A 20,100-nucleotide genomic window follows, 5' to 3' on the forward strand; every position below is an offset into this window, starting at 1 on the left:
TACCTAGAACTCTGTGAGTCCCTAGAGCAGAATGGAATGCCAATGAGTTGTAGGGTGGAGTCCATTACACCTGCAAGTAAGTCTCTGTGGATTCTGCAATTACGTGTTAATTAACAAGCCCGGAATGAGGGAGTCTGCATGTCAGCAGATAATGTGAATGGTAATTAATAAACTGCAGACTGTTTTCAATTAGTAGGCTTGAAAAAAGAAGTCCCAGGATGGCACTGGTAAGGGGAGAATGCGATGAATGAATTGTTTTTAAGGTTCACGCGCTAAGAATACAAAAACCATTTCAAAAATGATATGTTGCACCAGCCAAAGCCAATGAATGTCCCTCCAGGGTTACAGCCCGCCAATGAAAGAGGAGGTAGCTTGGTGCAGCGGAAAGGGCATGGGCTGGGATGCAAGAGAGCAGGCTGTGTTCCAAGACCTGTCCCTGACTTCTCTCCCTGAAGACATCCAAGCCTTCATCACCTCTCACTTAGACTATTGTTGAAGGCTGCGGAGTAGCCCACCCCCCTACTCCCGTTTCTCTCCTCTCCTTTTCATATGCGTAGGTGATCTTAGGCCATAGAATCTAGGCCCTAGATAGAAATGACCCTAGAGATCATAAAGGACAATGATGATGAAGAGACAGAGGTTCAGAAATGGGATCAGAGCCTTCCTAATACCCTGGGCTGACTGTATCATTCCTTTGTTTAAAAACCTTCATTGAAAAAAACAAAAAGCAGCTAGGTGGCGCAATGGATAGAGCACTGGCTCTGGAGTCAGGAGGACCTGAGTTCATATCCTGCCTCAGACACTTGACACTTAATAGCTGTGTGACCTTGAGCAGGTAACTTAACCTGCATTGCCTCTCAAAAACAACAATAAAAACAAACAAATTAAAAAAAAAACACCTTCGTTGACTGTATTGCTTAAAGAATAAAATCCAAATTCTTTAGCCTGGCATTCAAGGCCCCTCAATGGTCTGTCTCTAACCTACCTTTCTAGGCTTATTGCATATTATTAGCCTTTGTACTTTTTTACCATCTAGGCAAATTGGACTCCTGACCTCATCCTACTGCTGCTGTGCATTCCTGCAGGTCCTCCTCTGTTTTTCTACCTTTTCATCTTCTGCCTTTGAAGCAGCTGGTGGTTATGCATTTTTTATTATGAACTAGAAAATCAGAAGACATAAACATTTACATATATAAAAGCCAGGAAGAGAGGATTGGGCAGCTAGATGGTGCAGTGGAAAAAGTGCCAGGCAGGGAGTTAGGAAGACTTGAGTTCAAATCCAACCTTGGACATTAACTATCTGTGTGACCATGGATAAGCCTCAGTCTTCTCAATTGTTAAAAAGGGATTCTTATAGCACGCACCTTTCAGGTTTTTTGTGAGGGTCAAAATGAGATGATATTTGTAAAAAGCACTTAGCATAGTGCCTGCCACATAGTAGACACTCTGTAAATGCTTATTCCCTTTCTTCTTCCCCCATTGACATCCTTCTCTTCCTCTCAGGGGCAGCTCAGGTGTTACTTCTTGCACGAAGTCTTCCTTGATTCATTCAGTTGGAGGTGACTTCTTTCTCCTCACTGATGCCTAGATCACATTTCCTTGATGTTTCCTTTGTCCCCATTACATCTACCTTATATCATATTTTTCTGCATGCCTGTCCTTTTGTTTCTCACTAGATTATAAACTCCTTGAGAGCAGGGTCTATAATTTTTCATCTTTGTATGCTCAAAGTCTTCTACATAGGAAATGCATAATAAATATCTATTGAGTTGAAGCAAATAAATTCCTCCAACACCAACAAGGCTTTGAAACCATGACTATCTAGAGAGCTTCTAAACTGCTGGTCAAAATGTGAGGCAAAACATCCTTTGAGGTGGAAGGAGGTGTGAAGAAAGATTTCAATCAAACCCTACAGGAAATACACCTTGAGATTACTGTCTGACCCCTGGATGGGTGCTATTCTCCAAATAAATTACATTTCTGAGAATGTCAGCTCCACCAGGAAAACTCAGAGTTCAATATTCTTAGACAGTAAGTACCATCTCCAACCACTTCGGCTCTGTTCCAAGCAACATAAAAGCATGTTTGTAAAACTTTATGCAGAGGATTGTAGGCTACGTATCACTTGGGCATAATTTTAATTGACCTCCCTAGTTTTCTGATTTCCTAGCACTATTTGTTCATTTTTCTTAGATGTGTATCATAATTTTGTTTTGTGTTTATTTTGTATACATATTTTACCATCTCTTTTTAGTTTGGCTGTGTTGCACGGATCCAGAACTGGGGTTATTATCATAAGGAGAACTTTTGGTATGCGAACTTCCTCCACTCCTTGCAATTTATTGCTCCAGAGTTGGTTTCAGGCAATTGCTGGTCCTGAGACATTGAGTGAGTTGCCCATTGTTGGACAAAATATGATAGTATAAATAGGACTTAAACAGAGGTTTTATCATCCCCCTAAGCTAGTCTTCTAACTTCTAAGCTGCTTTGAATTTCCTACCCCTATTGGTTAAACTATGAGTTGCTCTTGAATATAGGTGGCATGCCTAAAGAGGAATTTCTTTAAGAGGAATATACATGTATATATATATATATATATGTGTGTGTGTGTGTGTGTGTGTGTGTGTGTGTGTGTATGTATATATGTGTATACACATATATACATACACACACACACACATTCATGTGGTACTCTGACCAGTCAGCCAATCATTCTCTGCCATCTGTGCTGAATAACCAGGTACATATATTACTTGGAGGACTGGGGAAGAGGAAAGGAAGAAGTTACAGGGCTGAAAATATGCTGAATTCTTTTTACCACTGGATGAAATGTTTACTGAGCAGCTTAGCCAATAACTAAAGAGGTAACACAGAGTAATGTAAAGAGCATGGGGAATCTGGGTTTAGCTCTTAGCCATGGCATTTACAAAGCTGTGTAATCTTGGGCAGGTCACTTCACATCTTTCTAAGCATTGGTTTCCTCACTAGTAAAGTGAGGCTGGTGACACCTGCTCTGCTTTCTTCACAGGTTTGTGCAGAAAGCAGTCATGAACCTTCAAGTGGTTCAGAAATGTAAGCTTCTTTCATTATTATCTTCATTCTCCTTTTAGACCATAAGCTTTATGAGGACAGTTGACATCAGCAACATCTCTGTTGACCCATGACCAATTCTGATGTCATTCTTAGAGCCCTGTTTAATATTTAAAAAGGCCCAACCAAGCTGGTACTGCCATTCTTGTGGGCAGAGTTAGTGTCTTAATATGTCTATGTATTCCTTTTCATGCTTAACTTAATCCTTAAACCTGATTATTGGCCCTAAAAACTATTGGCTGATTACAATTAAAAACATTGGACTGCTTGGGTCTGGTGGTGAATGGCTGTAATACTAGCTATTGGGAAGGCTGAAGCTGATGGGTTTATGGAGCTCAGTCCTGAGAAGTGGGTTATGTTGACTAGGTATTGGTAACAATATGGTAAGCCTCCAGGAGCAAGGAGCCCCCAGATTAGTTTAGGAGAGGAGAACAGTCCCAGGATAGAGCTCCCATGCTACTAGGTAGTGGGGTTAGGACTGTGAATAGCCATTAAATTTCTAGCCTGGATGAGATGAGGAGATCTAGTCTTTAAAGAACAAAAAGAAAGCATATTGGTTTGGCAATCTGGAAAACAATTGTATAGATTCAAAAAATTTATACTAGATACATAGATAGAAAAGATTACTTGGGGGCAGCTAGGTGGCGCAGTGGATAGAGCACCAGCCCTGAATTCAGGAGTACCTGAGTTCAAATCCGGCCTTAGACACATAACACTTACTAGCTGTGTGACCCTGGGCAAGTCACTTAACCCCATTGCCTAGCAAAAAAAAAAAAAAGAAAAGATTACTGCAATGTCTTGATCTCCTCTGGCCCTCTCCCATCTCTGTGCATTCACCTAGGCAATCTCTTAGATCCTGGAAAAACTACTCATTTCCATATTCCCTTTACTGAAAGTTGCCTCCTCCTTCAAGGTGACTTAAGTGGTCCTTGCCTATGAAGTTGGACCTGACCTCCTCAACTAGAAAAGAAACCACTCTTGCACCATTTGTGCTTCTCTCCTTGGTTCCCCCTTACATTCTGACTTGTATCCTAATTATTTGTACACGTTTCATTTTCTCTGTTGGACTGGAAGTGCCTTTGCCTTATTTCATTTTTTTTATCCCCAGAGCCCAGAATAAGGCATTGAACATTGAAGATGCTTAATGTCCATTGAATAAATTAACGAATTGATGAATCTCAGATAAAATGCAACTTTCTGCAGGAAGCCTTTTCTTTTCAGTTCCTCTTAATGCTAGCTTGTTCCCTGTGATGTGACCTCCAATTTGCCCAGCACAGATCTTTGTATTTTTGTCTCCTCTGTTAGACTGTGAACTCTTTTTGGGTTAAGGGCTGTCTTTATTTTGTTCCTTGTATCCCCAGCACTTAGCACAGTGTCTGAAGCATGGGAGGTGCTTAATAAATGTTTGTTTGCTTTATACATAAAATGGAGACAGTGCTTTCACTATTTACCTCCCAGGTATGTTATGAAGAAAATGTGTCTAACCCTAAAAGTGCTACAGTAAAAGGAAGTTCTCAGAGAAGATGAGTTCCTAGTTCCCTTCTAATTCTAACTCCTGTTATAGAAACTAAAGCACTTTGTGCTTGTAATTTTCCAATCAGACTAGAGAAATGAATAATTTCTTCTCCTGAGTTGGAGAATCCATTATTGATTTTATAAGTTTCTCTCTCTCTCTCTCTCTCTCTCTCTCTCTCTCTCTCTCTCTCTCTCTCTCTCTCTCTCTCTCTCTCTCTCCCTCACTCTTCTCCCTCTCCCTTTGCTATCCTCCCTCTCTTCTCTCTCTCTTTCTGTTTTCTTCTTCATCTTTGTCTCCTCCTCCTCCTCCTTCTTCTCCTTCTCCTTCTCCTTCTCCTTCTCCTTCTCCTTCTCCTTCTCCTTCTCCTTCTCCTTCTCCTTCTCCTTCTCCTTCTCCTTCTCCTTCTCCTTCTCCTTCTTCTTCTCCTTCTTCTTCTTCTTCTTCTTTTTCTTCTTCTTCTTCTTCTTCTTCTTCTTCTTCTTCTTCTTCTTCTTCTTCTTCTTCTTCTTCTTCTTCTTTCTCTCCTCCCCCCTCCCCCCATCCTTTTCCCTTTTTCTCCCTCCTTTCATCCTCACAAGAAAGCTAGACTGACATTCAGAGAGTAGATGAACCTGGCCAGCCCTGGTAATCTCCAAGAGGGGCTGGCTATAGGCTGTCTATTGTGATCAGGTGTTACAGATAGTCCAGTTTCTCCAGAGGCCACAAGACAGACCAGGGTGTGTTTCAGACAGAGCCAAAATCTCCGCTCGGCATTTCCTTGCTTTGGGCAATTTCAGTCTGATCCTTAGTGTTATTTTAACCATGTTTTTTGTATTGAATCTTTTATTAGCCATGAGCCCCAGCAGTATCGTGAATAGCCTCTTTGGGGAAGCATAATGATTTCATCAGATAAATATTTAAAACATAGCAAAAAGCAATCACCAACTGGGGGATGGAAAAGTCCACTTTCCTTTGAGATAACCTCTTAAGTAAAGACATATTTTAAATTTATGGCATTTTCCTTTTCTCTGTATGCATTCAGCAAGTCCCGTGTTAAGCATCTGTGAATCTGCTTTTAAGATTAAAAAACAGCTATGGGCTTTTTATTCCTCATTCTTTTCCCTTCTCCTTTTGGATAAAGTGTGTCAGGTTACCAGAACTTCACTGTGGACTTATTTTATTATTTTCGTGCTGGCATGTGATTGAGAGAGATGGGCTGCAAGCTGCGTGTGATTGAGAGAGATGATATCAAAGTAACATTTTTGATAAGTATTCTGCTTCTTTCCCAGCTTGGTTTTGGTTTATACAGGCTCTCCGGGAGTAAGGATGGGTAAGATAACTACCTTCTTTTACTTTCTTAGGAATCCAGAGCTAGGGAATGGTTTAAAATAAAATAAAATAAAATAAAATAAAATAAAATAAAATAAAATAAGATGAAAAGAGTAGATTCCAGACATGTATTCAAAGGTAAGTTGGAAGTTGCCCCTACAATGAAACTATCCCTTTTCTTTTATAGGTCATCTCTTGAGAGATGTTTACTTCTGGCGGATGACTCTCAGGAATATTATGGACTACTTATCCACTTGGGGTCAGGAAAGAAAGGAATTATGCGTAGATTGACCTAGAGAGGACTTTAGAACATAGAAAATCAAAGGAAACATGAAAGCTAGAGGGGACCTTGGAACAGAAAACTTAGAATAGAATAGAACTGTAAGAACTTCAGAACCTAGAATCAAGAACCACAAGGCTAGAAGGGACCTTGAAAAAATAGAACATTACATGCTGATGCTAGAAAGCATCTTAGAGATCTCCTTAGTCCAATACCTTAATTTTACAGATGAGGAAATTGGGGCCCAGAGAGGGAGAGACTTACTTAGTTTTACATAGTAACTTAATAGCAGAGCCAGGAACTGACCCAGCTCTCTCAATTTCTAGTTCAGAGTATTTTTTTAACCAGAATTATACTAGGTTTCCACTGACTTTATTAGTATCAGGCCCAGAGTTAAAGTTTCCCACACCTGTCTCACTATTTTTACTTTCCTCATCTGATGTCTCCAGGCAACCATGAATTTAAAGTTGTGCCCATGGAAGTTCTAGCCCTGACTTGCTGACCAGACAAGTGCATTTCCTGTTGTTTATTAGCAGACTGAAGTCTGTCAAACTTGAGAGGTCGAGTTCCCAGTTGAGTGGTCTCCATCATAATTATATCCCTTGTGCTGCTGTTTGGACAATGTGTCCTTAACTTCACTCTTCAGCCTTGTTGACTTGAGAGGATTTCTTTTTACTTTCATACGGGAGAGTTTACAGCAGCCTTTCCCTATTTGGCATTGGGGTATTGCAGTGAAAGCTGAAAACTCAAGTAACAGAATCAGAAAATCAGAGGTTAAAGGGAACTCAGGGCTTTTGTGTTTCAATCCAGTGCTTAAAGCATGGTTCTGTCTCTATCACTTTCATGATGGTGATCTCTCAGCCATTAAGAGATCACTGAGAGACTTCTAAGTCTGAGACAGTGAGAACATTAATAAATATTGAGTCAGTCTGTCCCATTTCTGGACAGTACCAATCATGATGCTCATCCTTGTGATCTGAAATCTGTCTCTTTCTATCTCTTGTTTGTTGGTCTTTGTACTTAGGTCCCGGAAATGATCTTTGATGATTCATTGAAAACTAATGTATTGTTGGTGGAGCTTTTAACTGTTCCAAGTGTTCTTGAAAGTAATTTGGAATCATGCTAAGACAGTGATAAAAATTAGGCACTCAATCAATCAGTATTTATTGAGTGCCTAGCATGTGCCAGGAACTCTACTAAATGCTGAGGATACAAAGAAAGGTACAAAAGAAAAAATACAAAGAGACAACTCCCGCTTTCAAGAAACTCACAATATAATGGAGGAGAACGCATGCAAACGGCTATGTATCAAGATGAATAGAAGATAAATTGGAAATTGGTTTGGTTGTTGTCTTTTATCCTTGAAGAAGACTAAAATGACATCGCCATGTTGGGGTCAAGGTACGGTGTGTCTGACGGTGGCTTATCAGACTGACATGAGCTCGGAAAGCTCTACCACGTGGTGCCTCTGGCCTTGAGTGTAGTACGTACTTCACAAATGTTGAATGAATGAATGAAGATGCTCCTTACTCACAGACATCACTCTCTGTGGTGTCTGGGCATCCAAGGGAAGCCTTCCCAACCCCGTAACTACAGTACCTCTGGCCTCTCCTCCTGTAGCGCCCAAATCTGTTAACGCTACCATCTTGTTCCAAAAAAAAAAAAGTTGGTAAAGGGGTGTTGTAATCTGGAACTAATAAAATTGTTCCTGTAAGTCTCCACAATGCCTGTTTGGCCTAGCCTCCTGAACAGAAATGTCATTCATAGAGTGAGCCATCTCAGGGCACCTCATTAATGTAGGATGATGGCTTTATGGGAAGAGGGGTGAGTAATAATGATAAAAAAGCTTGCCTTGCTCAGAATTGAGCAGTTTAATTTTAGTGTGCTGGCAGTCTGATATGGAGGATTAGGTCTCCATTAATGTTGGCTTTGTGTGTTGGGCAAAAGAAGACACACAGACAGGCCCACTGCATACAAACCAGACCTAGCAGACAATGGAAAGGAGGGCATGCTTCTGTTTTAATGATATACAGGAGAAAACACTGAATTTCAAACCAGAAGTTCTGGCTCAGCTACTTAATAGCTCGCTCAGAATTATTATGTATTGCATTCTCATGTATTTTGTGTTTACTTATATGTGTACATGGTGTTTTCCTAAAAGAACACAAGCTTCTTGAGGGCAGAGACAGTTTCTCTTTTGTTTTTGTACTTTTCCTCTCCCTCCTGGTACTTAGAAGATTACCTGGCACAAAGAAGGTAATTCAGTCAATCAGTAAAAAAAAGAAATAAGTCCATAAACAATTAGTATGTGCTAGGCATTGGGCCAAGCACTGGGGATAAGAAAAGAAGAAAAAGATATTCCCTGTCTTCAAAGAGCTCATAATCTAGTTCATAAATGCATATTGATTATGTAAATTTCGATGGTTCACATTATCAAATAAGGAATTACAGCTATCCTTTCCACGTCTCAGTGGTTAGGGGCATGGTCACACCCCCCCCCCCAATCTGGAAAATCCACATAAAAGTTTTTGACCTTCCCTCTGTACCAGAGAAGAAGTTTAAAATTTTCTTCTTCTTCTTCTTCTTCTTTTTTTTTTTAATGGGGGTGTTTACATTAACTTATTGTAAAATTTGGGTTAAATATTTGGTCATAGGCTCTGTGTCATCTGCTAGCCTTCACATGTTGTCTGCAGCTTCCACAAAACTCCCCCAAAATTCCCATTTAATTTCTTATTCTGACCCATGATAAATCAAAACCACAATGGTGAAAGTAGCATTGTGGAGACGATAGCTCTATATGTGAAGTGCTTTGTAGACCTTAAACCACTTATATGAAGGCTAGTCATTATTATTATTATTAAATTTCTTTGAGCTTTTTTCATCAGTAAAATGAGCATAATTACTTTTGTGCTCCCTGCTTCACTAGCTTGATGTGAGGAAAGCAGTTTGTAAGCTGTAACACACTTCAGAAATTCAAGTTGCCATTTTAATGATTGCTATTATTTTTACCATTCAAGGGTCCTCTGGGTATGCTAGGCATCTGGGCAGTAACAAAATTCTTATGTAGAATTGTGTTACATATGTCCTTTCCTGGGTGTATCTGCCCTTGTATATAATAATAAGATTCAAATACAAATGAACAACGGTATGTCATTCCCTTAGTTGTAAAATATTTGAATGTCTGCCATTTAGAACTCTATTTTTGACTGTACAATATTAATTCTCAAGATATTTGCATACTCCCTGCTCTAATGAGAACAGGGCAGGAGCTAATGTTCCAAGAGGTGTGTGGTAAAGAAAATAGTGTATCTTCCTGGATGGACCTTGAATTGATTTTCTTGGAAAATGTCTCTAAGGAATGGATTTTCCTGAAGGGCTTCATACTTCTGGGAATTATAAAGGCTCAGCCTTATGCTTCAGATTCTGAGGAAAGGTGTTCAAAGATGAAGGATCCAAACAGTTATGTTGCCTGTCCTCACATGGATCTATTAAGATACTAGAAATCTGTCTGAGAGTAGGATTATAAGGAATAAAAGACACAAGGCTAAGCATGAAAGCTTGAAGAGACTAAGCTAGGAGGCTCAAGGAAGCAGTATCACCCTTGAAGGTTATGGACAGAAAAGGTCTCTACAACATCTTCCATAGCCTTTGATCCCCATTTCTCCACTCATATGGCTACCACCCTAGTTCAACGCTTCATCAGCCTCTCCCTAGACTTCTGCAAAATCTCTTTTTTAAAAAAAAATATTTTTTCCCCAATTACACATAAAACAATCTTTTAACATTCAGGTTTTTTTTCAAGTTTCAAGTTCCAAATTCTATCTCTTTCCCCTTTTTCTCTCTTCTGCCTAAGGCTGTACATGATTTGCAGCAGTCTTTTAGTGGGTGTCTCAGCCTCCAGTCTCTGATCCATCCTCCACATAAGTGTTAAATTGATATCTTCTCCCTCTGCTAGTTTTTTTTTTCAGAGACTGGATCTCCCTATATTGGCCAGCAGCCACTCCTGGGCCTGATCTCAATATTGACCAAAATGAAAGCTTCAACCTGCTGTTTTTCCTGACCTGGGCTGGCTGCTTCTCTTCCCCTTACACAGTCTGTTGGCTCTCAGCTACCAGTGGCTCATTGTATTTGTTTGGGGCTTAATGTGAATGTCTGATCAACCTTGTCCCTACTGAACTCCTGGACTTAGACAGTCCACTAGCCACAGCCTCCTCCTGTAGAAGGGATTGCAGGTGTGTGTCACCTACCAAGCCTGGTCCAAATTGATATTCTTACAGCACAGGTTTGACCACATCACTCTTCTGCTCAGGAGGCCCCAGAGTATCTTCCCAATTACCTCTAGGACAAAATGCAAACTTCCTTATTTGGCATTTAAAGAGCCTAAGTTAGGCTGCAATCTGACTCCAGCCTAACTTTTGAAGCTTATGGCATGTAACTTTTCTTTTTTAAAAAATATTTTTATTTATTTCATCAAATATTTCCCAATTACAATAATGAAAATTTTAATATTAATTTTTAGAAACTTGAGTTCCAAATTATCTCCCTCCTCTACCTATTAAGAAATATTGAGTTGTTTTTTAGTCATATTCTACTCTTTGCGACCCTATTTGAGGTTTTCTTAACAATGATACTAGAGTGGTTTACCTTTTCCTTCTCCTTTTTACAGATGAGGAAATGGAGGCAAAGAGGGTTCAATGATTTGCCCAGGGTCACACATCTAGCAAGTGTCTGAGGCCAGATTTGAACTCGGGAAGATGAGTCTGGCTCTAGGCCCAGTGCTCTATCTACTATACCGTTGCCCATTAAGAAGGCAAGCAATATATACTGATTGTACATGTGGACAAGAAAGACCATATTTCCATGTTAGCCATGTCGCAAAAAAAGCAAGAAAAATAAATTAAGTGAAAAAGGATGTGTCTCTCTCTGGATGTAGGTAGCATTTTTCATCTTGAGTCCTTTGGTGCTGTCTTGGATCACTATATTGAATAGAGTAACTAAGTCTTTCACAGCTGATCATCATTACAATATTGCTGTTACTGCATACAATGTTATTCTGGTTCTGCTGCCTTCATTTTGCATCTGTTCATCTAAATCTTCCCAGACTTTCAGAAACCACACTGCGTTGTCATTTCTTATAACACGTGCAACTCTTCTTTTTTTCTTTAAATAAATTTAAATTAATTAATTAAAAAATTTATGAACAGATCAGTCAATTTGATGTTCCTTTTACATAACATTCTATCTTCAATCTCCATAGTTTTGCATAGGCTATTTGTTCTTATATCTGAAATGCACTCCTTCCTCACATCAGTCTCACAGAATCCTTAGGTTTCTTTAAAGTTTAGCTCAAGTACCATTTACTCCATGAGGTCTGTTTTTATCTCCCCAGTTGTTAGTGCCCTCTCCAAATTACTGTGTTTTTTACTTTGAATATATTTTTTATTTAGTTTGAATGTTCACATTATTTCTTCTACCATTCCCAATAGAATCTTTGAGGGAAGGAATGGTTTTGTTTTATCTTTGCCTTCCCTCACAGTGCCTAACATGGTGTGTGGGATGTAGTAGGTGCTTAATAAATGCTTCTTGAAGGAACAAATGGTCATAGATGTAGGGAAGAACCTTGGGAGAATTGTGTCATAGCAGCGAGAGAAAAGGAATATGCTTGGGAAAGTATGGTCAAGAGCCACCACTTGTCTACTGACTTGGTGACTTTATTATTATTATTTATTTTTTGGACTTGTGATTCCCTCAATGCAGAGAATTCTCAGTAGGGAAACCAGTACAGATCAAAAACAATTCTGCCATTTATAGTCTTAAAAAGTTGCCAAAAACACTTGGAAGTTAAACAATTTGTCCAAGATAATATGCATATTTATGTCAAAGTGAGGATTTGAACTCGCAGTATCCTGCCTGACTCCAGAGACAGCTCTCAATTCACTACACCATGCTGCCTTTCATACCTTGTGACACAGGTTCATTATTACTATGCAGTTTTTTTTGTCCTCTTAGCTCAAGACCTCAGAAATAATGCAGCATGACTTGGTTCAAAGATGTCTGCAAGTACATACTATACAACACAGGAGCAAAGGGGAGCATTGAACATTTCACATGGGAAAGCTGCCATCCTGTTGAAAAGGGACCTCAATAGGCTACCACATCCTCCTTTCTGTTCAGAGAGCTCTGAAACTACAGATACAACCTGTAGCAAGCATCTGCTCACCTGTTCTATTTCTTCTTGGAAGTTTATCTGCTACCTTCAGGCTGTTCCAGATTAGGAGACAGGCTGGTATATCATGCTTTACATAATCACATCCAGTCACCAGCTTCTTGCTCAGGGCATAGTAATCAAATCAGTAGTGTCACTGCTTCTGGCAAGCACATATTAGTTTACCTCCCTATCGATCACCTCACTATCTTTACCCAGATAAAACCTTCTTTCTCCAGACACTACCCTATATGTGCTATCATCCCTCTCTTAAGGATAAAGCTCTGTCAGGGGAGGAGCTGGCTAACTTTTTCTATTTCTGTCTCTGGGGTTTAGCACAGTGCTTGGCACATAATAAGTGCTTAAGAAATTTCTTCCTTCCTTCCTTCTTTCCCTTCCTCTCTCCCTCCCTTTCTCTCTGCCTCCCTCCTTTCTTTTCTTCCTTCCTTCCTTCCTTCCTTCCTTCCTTCCTTCCTTCCTTCCTTCCTTCCTTCCTTTTTCTTTCTTTTTTTTTGGGGGGGCAGTTGGGGTTAAGTGACTTGCCCAGGGTCACACAGCTAGTGTCAAGTATTTGGTCTGAGACCAGATTTGAACTCAGGTCCTCCTGACTTAAGGGCTGGTGCTCTATCCATCCTTCCTTCCTTCCTTCCTTCCTTCCTTCCTTCCTTCCTTCCCTCCTCCCTCCCTCCTTCCTTCCTTCCTTCTTTCCTTCTTTCCTCCCTTTGTCTTCCTCCTTTCCTTGCGTCCTTCCCTCCCTCCTTCCATCTTTCCTTCTTTACTCGTTTTGTCTTCCTCCTTTCCTTCCTTCCTTCCTTCCCTCCCTTTGTCTTCCTTCCTTCCCTCCCTCCCTCTCTCCCTACCTCTCTCCCTCTCTCTCTTCTCCCTCCCTCCCTCTCTCTCTCCCTCCCTCCCTCCCTCTCTCTCTCTCCCTCCCTCTCTCTCTCTCTCCCTCTCTCTCTCTCTCTCTCTCTCTCTGTCTCTCCCTCTCCCTCTCTCTCTCTCCTCTCTCTCTGTCTCTCTCGGTCTCTGTCTCTCTCCCTCCCTCTGTCTGTCTGTCTGTCTCTCTCTCTCTCTCTCTCTCTCTCTCTCTCTCTCTCTCTCTCTCTCTCTCTCCCAGCTGCTCCCATCCTGACCCAATAGGTCAGTTGCTTTGTCTTCCTCATTATGGTAACAAGGAAGGGTATGGTCAGTGATGTAATTTAAAATTATTATTTTTTAATGATCAAGTATTAATTTTATCTTTCCACCTCCTACCATCCACTGAAGAGAAAGAAAGAATAAAAGAAATACAATCCTTCTGTATTAATAAGTCAAGCAAAACATATCCCCTTAGTTATTAAGTTCAGAATGAATTTCCTATTCTGGATCTTACTCCATTATCTCTGTCAGTGATGTCAAATTCCATATAAGGGAAAGAAACATGAGGTGTGAGAAAAGGCCACATCTTTGTTGTGTAAGTGGTCACTGTTGTTTGTCCTTCCTTCACAAAGAGGACCACTATATCAGGAAGGTGATGCCATGACTTGCAAATAAATTGGATTTAAGTGAGGGAGGGTTCTGCAAGGTCACCAGCCTCACTTTCTCCTCTGGCACCATTTGGGTCCAGTGGCCAGATATAGATCAGGACAACTGGAGATGGCTCCCAAGTGATCATTGGTGACTACTGAAAGAACAGTATCTGTAGAGTGTTGGGGGCGGAAGATTGCAAGGGTGGTAGAATGTTTAGATTTCGTGCTTGATAAATATTACTATGTGTAAAGACATATAAACATACACATACATATATGTACACATATACATGCTTAGACATATTTATATACACTCATTATTAATGTTTTTGTATGTATGAATTGAATTTTCCCTCTTTGGGACTTCCCTAGTTGTATGCCTCTTGGAACCTGCCTTGGATTCTGTGTTCAGTAGGGGTAGTCCTGATGATGATATGTATATTTAGATCATTTCCTCTAGTTTACAGAGTATTTTGACACCCATCATCTTATTTGATCACTGTCTCAGGGTCTCGTGTGGGTTGTGTGAGTGTTACTACTCCAGTTTTCCAGATCAGAAAATGAAGACATGAGAGAGATAAGTGAGTTACTTTATTCACATAGCTAGTAAGTGGTGAGCTGGGATTGGGGTCCAATTCTTTTGGTTCCACGTTCTGGACACTAAATTGAATGGATGGTATTCTCCAGAGAACAAGAGCCTAGCCTACTTGTGTTAAGTAACTTTTTTGCTGACTGAGCTTTGTTTTGACAAAATACTGCATGTACTAAATGTGGGCATTGTTTTGCATGGAGCAGAATCTGATGGGGTTTAAATATGTACAGTTTCTTAGAATGGAATCACAGAACACATAACGTCAGAAGCTCAGAGAGGTTAATTGATTGTCCTAGGTTGTAAGTAGCAGTGTGGTGGTTGAAAAACATGTTTATGACTCAAATCCTCTGCTCTTTTCACCATGGCCCTATACAAAATAGAATATTAGATATCAAAGTTACCTTAGAATACAGAACATAAAATGTCAGAGCTGAAAGTGACCTTCAAATAGCATATTTTGGCTAAAAGGGACCTTAGAACATAGATTAGAGCTGGGAGGGAACTGAGACCATAGAATATATAATGTCAGAGCAGGAAAGGATGTAGGGCATTAGCTTTTTTATCTTGTAATTTAATTTTCGGCCATGGAGGAAAAGTGACTTGTCCAAGGTCACCTACATATGAGCATCATTGCTGTTGTTCATCCTTTGTTCTTGAAGAGGACCAATGATATCAAGATGACAAAATCTTGACTAGCAAGTGAATTTGATTTAAGTGAGGCAGGGCTGTGCAAAGTCTCACTCTCTCCTCCAGAGTCATCAGAGTCCAGTGGCAAGATATAGGTCAGGACAACTGGAGCTGGGCCAGATGCAATGGGAAATGCTGGCTAAGGTATTTTCCAGGTCCTTTTGTCTGAAGGCAACACCCATTCAGTAATTAAAGGCTAGGTAAGAATGGAGGTAAAAGATGACTTAGTTTGCCTTCACAAAAGAATCAGTCTGGGAGGGAAAGACCCTTAGAGTTTCTGGCCAGAACAGAAACAATAGCTATTTACACTCACTCTCAGCCATCAAAACCCAAACAATGACCAAGTGAGGTTTTGGCTGAGACCTAGTATTGGCCAATTTGTGAGAGCCAGAATGATTCGTGTTTAAAGGCATAGTTAAGCAGCTCCATTTGAATATCAATGAGCTTTATCGAAGTCTGGTTTTTCAGAGCTATATTTCAAGAAATCATAAATGAAAACAACATGAGCCAAAAGAGTTAATTGTCCCAGTTTAAAGAAAAAAGTAAAAACAAACCATCATTGTAGACTGTCCTAATAGATACCTGCTTACTATTGACATTTACTCTTCTCTGTAGGAGTAGATCTGACTAGACAGTAATATGAAGTGTGGCTTTATGGTTAGGGGGCTCATTTACTTTTTCAGAAATAGACCAAAACTTATCCACATAAAACAGAAATTTTTAACTTTCTCTGTGTCATGCCCTCTGGTAGGCTGGTGAAACCTATGGACTCTTCTCTTAATGTTTTTAAATGCATAAAATACAATACACAGGATTATCAAGAAAACCAATTGTGCTGAAATACAATTGTCAAAATATTTTTAAAAAGCAGTTTGAGTCCTAGGTTAAGAACCCTTGATCTAGAGGGTGCTGATAGCTATTGTAGCTCTTCAGTTGATTGATCAGTCAATCAATAAATATGTATGAAGTCCCTACTATGTGCCAGATACTTCAACATTATAGAAAAAAACCTCAAATAATTAGTAAAAAAGAAGGTACCACATGGTAGGCTGGGATGAGTTATTTTCCCATTCTCCCTTATATTGTCCTATCCCAAGCCCTGCTCAACAGCTTTAAGCCAACATCCTGGAGTCTGTCTGTCCTTCTTACTTCATTCTACTCCCTGAAACCCTATTAAGTGAGAAAGTGCTTCACTCCAATAGCCCCAGGAATGGCTCTGGTTTTACCTCTGCTCTGTTTCAGAGAGTGGTGAGATGCTGTAATTTAATTTCTCTTTGCCCTCAGGTCCAGCCTTCCTCCAGAGCCCACTGTAGCTTTCTGGAGAGGGAGCTAAATGATCATTTTCTCTGTAGCTCAAAGGCATCTCCTTTCTGGGCTCTGCCACATTTGTATTCTTCAGGTTAAAGGGCTATTTATTTTCAATCCTGATGACCTGATTTTAATCCTTGCGACACTAATGTCTACAGCCATTGAATGGAATATATTTAGTAGAAAAAGAAATTCATTTTTACAGCATGATGACAGAGCAGCGGATTCCAAAGGTCAGAGATGGAATGCATTTTCTGTGCCTGTTGTCAGAATCTGTAGGCCAGAGCTTTGGAAAAACCTGAGCAGGATCACCTGGTACATGCATGTCTATATAAACCAGGAAAAGGGGTCTGGGAAGGTGGTTAGATTTCAGCATGACCCTATGATTCTACCGAAGTAATTAAACAAATAGGTTCTCCAGGCACAGAATTTCCTTGGGCAGTATTTCCTAAAATCATTACCCCAGAGAAGAAGCTGCAAATCTGATATTTTTTTCCCTTCCATTTAAAAAACATTTTTATTTAAAGTTTTGAGTTCCAAATTCTGTCCCTTCCTCGCTTCCTCTCTTTTCCCCTGTCTGAGATGGTAAGCAATCAGACATAGGTTATACATGTGCAATTATGTAAAACATTTCCATATTAGGCAATTTGTACAAGAAGACTCAAATAAAAGAAAAAAATGAAGCACATGGTGGTTATTGGAGCTGGAGTCTGCCTGTTCCCCTGACTATACTGAAGCTCACTGTGTGTGTGTAGGGGGGGTGGCTGGTGCTGGCATTTTCCTGCTCCACCACACTGGGGCTTAGGATCTCCTGCTGGTTTGCCGAGATAGGACTTTCTGCTGGCTTGCTGGCACACTTGCTGTTCTGGACTGCACTGTCCTTTTACCCAACTGAGACAGACGTTTCTTGCTGATCTTCCAAGTTTCTTAGACTAGATGACTGTTTCGTCCTGTCCTTTTTGCTGGTTCTGCTGTTCCAGGAGTTGCTTTGGGGCATGATTTTATGGTTGTTTAGAGGTCAGTATGGGAGATTTATGGCGATTTACTGCTTACTCAGCCATCTTGGCTCTCAGAAGTCTTTTTTCTTCTCATTGCTATTGCTAACATTTCTAGTACAATATGAAGTAATAGAGGTGATAATGAGCATCCTTGCTTCACCCTTAATCTAATTGGAAAAGTTTGTAGCTTATGCCCATTACAGATAATTCTTGCTGCTGCTGATGCTCTCTAGTGTTTTCAATAGGAATAAGTGCTGCATTTTGTCAGAGGCCTTTTCTGCATCTATTGAGATAATCATGTGATTTCTATTCATTTTGTTATTAACATAGTCAATTATGTGGATAGTTTTCCTAATATTGAACTAGTCCTGAATTCCTGGTATGAATTCCATCTGGTCATATGTATGATCCTTGTGATATATTGCTATAATCTTTTTGCTAGTGTTTTATTTAAAATTGTTGCTTCCATATTCATTAGGGAAATTGGTCTATAATTTTCTTTTTCTGTTTTGACCCTTCCTGGTTTCAGTATCAGCACCATATTTGTGTTGTAAAAGGAATTTGGTAGGACTCCTTCTTCCCCTGTTTTTCTAAATAGTATATACAGTATTGGGATTAATTGTTCACTAAATGTTTGGTAATATTTGCTTGTGAAACCATCTGGTCCTGGGGTTTTTTTCTTGGAAGTTCATTGATGGCTTGTTCTCTTTCTTTTTCTAAGATTGGGTTATGTAAGTATTTTGTTTCTTCTTTTTTAATCTGGGTAATTTATATTTTTGTAGACATTTTACCATTTTATTTATATTGGCAAATTTATTAGCATGTAATTGGGCAAAATAGCTCCTAACAATTATCTTAATTACCTCTGCATTGGTGGTGAATTCACTCCTTTCATTTTTGATACTAGTAATTTGGTTTTCTTCTTTCCTTTTTTAAATCAAATTAACCAATGGTTTATCTATTTTATTTTATTTTATTTTATTTTTTTATAAAAGAGGCTTTTAGTTTTATTTGTTAGTTCAATGACTTTCTTACTTTCAATTTTATTAATATCTCCTTTACTTTTCAGGATTTGTAATTTGGTGTTTAATTGGGGATTTTTAATTTGTTCTTTTTCTAGTTTTTTTTTTTAGTTTCATGCCTAATTGATCGATTTGCTTTTTCTCTATTTTACTGATGTAATCAATTAGAGATATAAAATTTCCCCGAAGTACTGCTTTGGATATGGTCCATAAATTTTGGCATGTTGTCTTATTGTTGTCATTTTCTTTAATGAAATTGTGAATTATTCCTATGATTTGCTCTTTGACCGCCTTTTTTTCAAGGATTTGATCATTTAATTTCCAATTAATTTTTAATCTCTTTTCATTGTCCATTATTGCATATAATTTTTATTGCATTGTGTTCTGAAAAGAAAGTATTTACTATTTCTGCTTTTCTGCATTTGGTTGTGAGGTTTTTATGTCCTAATCCATGGTCAGTTTGTATGTAGGTGCCATATACTGCTGAGAAAAGGTATATTCCTTACTATTTCCATTTAGTTTTCTCCAGAGATCTATCATATCTAACTTTTCCAAAATTTTATTCACCTTCTTAACTTCTTTCTTATTTTTTGGTTAGATTCATCTAGTTTTGAGAGGGGAAAATTGAGGTCACGTATTGTCCATTTCCTCCTGTCATTCATTCAACTTCTTCAAAAACTTAGATGCTATACCATTTGGTGCATAAATGTTTATTATTAATATGACTTCATCGTCCATGATACCTTTCAGCAAGATATAGTTTACTTCTTTATCTCTTTTAATTGGATCTATGATTATTATCCCTGCTTTCTTTGCTTCAGCTGAGCATAATAGATTCTGCTCCAGCACCTTACCTTTACCCTGGGTGTATCTCTCTGCTTCAAATGTGTTTCTTGTAACAGCATATTGCAGGATTCTATTTTTTAATCCATTCTACTATCCACTTCCATTTTATAGGTGAGTTCATCTCATTTACATTTATAGTGATGATAACTAACTGTGTATTTCCCTCCATGCTACTTTTTGCTTATCTCCGTCTCTCTCTAACCCCCACCCTTTCCATCATCACAAATGTTTTACTTCTGATCACTGCCTTCCCCAATATACCCTCCCATTTATCAGTCCCCTCTCCCCCTTCTATTATCCATGTCTCTTTTTACTTCCTTATAGGGCAAGAAAGATTTCTATATCCAAGTGAATGTGTATATTATTCCCTCTTTGAGCCAATTTTGATGAGAGTAAGGTTTAAGATTTGCCCTCCACCCCCTCACCCATCTTCCCCTCAATTATAATAGCTCTTTTTTGCTTTTGTTTTTGTGGAATAATTTACTCCATTTAATCTTCCCCCTCCTTCCTGTATAATTTTCTTTCTCACTCCTTTATTTATTTGTTTTTGTTGGGGGGAGGGTATCATCCTATTAAACTCATCTTATATCCACAACCTCTGTCTACATATATCCCTCCTTTGCTCTTATATCAATAAAGTTGTTGAGTTACAAATATTATCTTGCCATACATAAATATATAAACAATTTAACGTTATTGAATTTCTTATGTTTCCTCTTCCTTGTTGTTTTTTTCCTTTT

At 39.1% G+C, this 20,100-nt stretch overlaps 1 protein-coding gene and 1 long non-coding RNA gene across 7 annotated transcripts in view; both read left to right on the forward strand.

The window, feature by feature from the left end:
* Positions 1 to 20,100, forward strand: part of SORCS2 (sortilin related VPS10 domain containing receptor 2) — a 1,236,053-nt gene that overhangs the window by 320,023 nt on the left and 895,930 nt on the right. The window lies entirely within an intron of this gene.
* On the forward strand, positions 2,656 to 11,341 carry LOC144455490 (uncharacterized). Of its 2 annotated transcripts, XR_013484187.1 has the most exons (4): positions 2,656 to 3,072; positions 5,875 to 5,915; positions 7,219 to 7,595; positions 10,861 to 11,341. It is a non-coding gene; the product is annotated as an uncharacterized LOC144455490 (long non-coding RNA). The 2 variants fall into 2 exon arrangements; XR_013484186.1 differs by having other exon boundaries at positions 2,656 to 5,915.

This window comes from Phascolarctos cinereus, unplaced genomic scaffold, assembly GCF_003287225.1.
Source record: "Phascolarctos cinereus isolate Bilbo 61053 unplaced genomic scaffold, phaCin_HiC Scaffold_9;HRSCAF=440, whole genome shotgun sequence".
Taxonomy (NCBI): Eukaryota; Metazoa; Chordata; class Mammalia; order Diprotodontia; family Phascolarctidae; genus Phascolarctos; species Phascolarctos cinereus.